Source organism: Antrostomus carolinensis, unplaced genomic scaffold (assembly GCF_000700745.2).
Source record: "Antrostomus carolinensis isolate BGI_N321 unplaced genomic scaffold, ASM70074v2 scaffold15053, whole genome shotgun sequence".
NCBI lineage: Eukaryota > Metazoa > Chordata > Aves > Caprimulgiformes > Caprimulgidae > Antrostomus > Antrostomus carolinensis.
In genome coordinates, this window is record NW_010303244.1 from 11543 (window position 1) to 14528 (window position 2986).

Sequence of the window (2986 nt, forward strand, 5' to 3'; positions counted from 1 at the left end):
ACCTGGGGCAGATTTTCCCCTGCCAAATCCCTCCTCCTCTTCCCTGTGCTCCTCACTCTTCCTGACATCTGCTCTCCTCCTCTCTCCCATCACTGGCTGGACACTGTTGTTTTTGGAGGGCAGCAGCACGTTGGCGTTGTTACACAGCCATCCCACTCTGCAATGCTGAGGACTGGTTTGACACAAAATCCTGGCAGCCGTTGACATTTTAAGCTGATTGCTCCTTGAAAGCTGCTTCCACCTTTCTGAAGACTCCATTGCAAGAAGAGGGTGAAGTAATCTGTGAAAGAGAAGTTTAGTGGATCCAGAACATGGGTAGATTCCCCTCTATGAGGCTAAGAAAAGTCACAAAAGCAACATGCAGAAAAAGGCAAAGAACCCACAAAAACAGGAGGGGAAAAAAAATCCAACTTAGTTAATTTGAAGCAACACATCTTAGTTTTAACAGCAAACCAGCTTAATAAATTCAAACAGAGGTAAGTGAGGCCCCCTGTGCTATTGCTCATCAGAGGTAATATTTGTTATTACAAGTTCTTCTATGTAGCATCATAAAATGCCAAATAGCACTGTGCTTCCTTCAAGTACAGCCTGTTCAAAGCAACTGGTGAGTCTTGCTTGGAGCACCTGGCAAAGGAGAGGGATGTATTCATCTCCCCATGTCTTGAAGAAATCGTGGAGAGATGTTTATCAAGTGAGTAATACAAATGGTTTGGCTTTCAGCAGACTTGGTAATACGTGCAGCAGGTTCCAGCACACGTTTGTCAAAAATTAATTAGCAGTGAGTGGGGAAAAGAGTGCTGAGTGTTATTCTCTGTGCTGCAGTCTTGTTTCACTTCATAAAAGTGACTGAACTATAAGATCCCAGTGAAACATCTCCTAAAATTGTTTCTCCAGAAACTGAGCTCTTTGTTTCACAGTAGGAATGATCGGGTATTCTAAACTCTATCATGTTTTGACTCCTAACATCCTAACACCAGATATCAGACAAGACTGTTAGATCCCTTTAAATATTTAGCTTGTTTTGTCATCATTAAAAATCAACAGGATTTTGGAGCCTAATTTATCCAGCTGAGCTCTGCTTTGCAAGCACCTAAAGTATGAAAACTTGCCATAAAATAATTAGGTTTATTCTAAATTTTAATGAAAAAAATCTAACAATAAAAGTTTGGAGAAGACAAAGCTCGGAATTTTTCCAGAAGGTTTCTTTGACTTGCAAACCCCTCAAGCAAGGTGTGAAACAAAGCAAAAACTACATGGAAGCAGTGGGCTTGGCAACCCTGGTAAGGATTACCACATAACCATCTTCTCCCACCCAAGTGTCTCTTTTAGAGCCTGATACATCATTCAAGAACAGAACATTTTTTGACTGAAAGCATAGCTTGAAGGACCTGTCCAGACAGGGATCAGAAGCTCTGCTTGCTCCTAGCTGACCACTTCAAAGGGCTCCCACACGCTGAGCAGAGAGGCCTGAATTACAGCCTTGCACGACACCAGCACCCTTCCCACCAAGGCTGTGACAGAGGGAGCCCAGCCCCACATCCCTCATGCAGCTGTTTTCCTTGGGATTCACTCCCAGTTTCCACAAGCACAAAGCAAAGGAGAATTAGGCCTGCCAAATTCATAGCGACGCATCAGATCCAGAGCACTTGAAATTCCCCGGGTGGCAGTGACCAAGAACAACTGCTGGGAATTAGTCCTTCAGGTCACCTCTTAATATCATAGGGCAAGTGATAGTCACCACAATTCAAGCTGGTCAACCAGTGCATTGGGCCAGTTCCCACTGTGGCCAGCAGTGAACTTGCCAACTAAAACAAGAGCAAGAAAGTTCTGGGTAGAAACAACAGCAGAGCTTGTTAGAAGAAGCAAACCTTTACTGTAGCCAGATGGTCCTGACTGGAGAGCAACCACCTTGGTGGCTCAAGCATCTCACAGAGCATTTTCCTTCTTCCATCAACACACCAGGAAAGTAATCACAAGGTCTTGTGCAGTGGCAACAAAGATAATAGAGGGTATTCAAGCAATGAGCATTGGTGTCCTCTCTGGGAAAGCTCTGGGCTCAGACCCCATGGTAGCAGAAATCAGCAGGGGCTAATGGGGAAGGAGAGAGCTGGAGAAAGCAGCATTGCCCCTACAGAATCAACCAAGTGATCCCACAGCCTTGGACATGCTGACATGTGAGTTCTGCTCCTTCTCGATACTCTGCACATTACAGCAGACAGCTACCACGGCAGCGGGCACCAACTCTGCCGCTTCCCTACGGACACCTCTGCAGAGCCTTTGCTCATGAATCTATTTCAGGCTGCTCTTAAACCAACTCATACAGATAGGAAAAAAAAAATCCCCAGTCTGCTCAGCTGGTGCAATTTGAAGTGTTAGAAACATCACTAAGGCAAGAAAGCTTTTATTTCTCTTTTTTTATCCCTCCTGTTAAAAAAATAACCTGCTCAGAAGCTGTATTTCCTCTCTCTCTCATGTACACAGGCACTTTTTCTGTCAAAAAATATCACCCACACTGCAGTTATGATCTGTGGGATCGTGTCTCTGTAGATAAACACACACAGAGCTATCAGGCACCCCCGTGGAGGCAGAGCTGCTACAGTATCAGTCAGGTACAGAACCAAATCTGAAGTTTTCTTAAGGTTTGGGACATACCATGCCAAGCTGGTTCAATCACCCTGTTACAGTCAAGAGCACTTGGACATCCATGCCTACACAGGGGCTGAATTTGGGCTGGGCCCCTGCTCAGCTGGGGTAGGGATGTAAGTCAATTTAAAAGCCTGGTACGTAGAAATCATCATGTTTGATGTCCCAGCAACAAACACTGCATCACCCATCACCCATCCTGATCAGTCAACACATCCCAAGCAGTTACATGGGGGCCACAGATGCTCCTTTTACAGTGCTGCCCTGCGGAGGTCACGGTGGCAAGGTCTGCTCCAGATGAAGCCCTCCACGGAATCCATGGTGTTGAAGGTGGTGCTAAGAG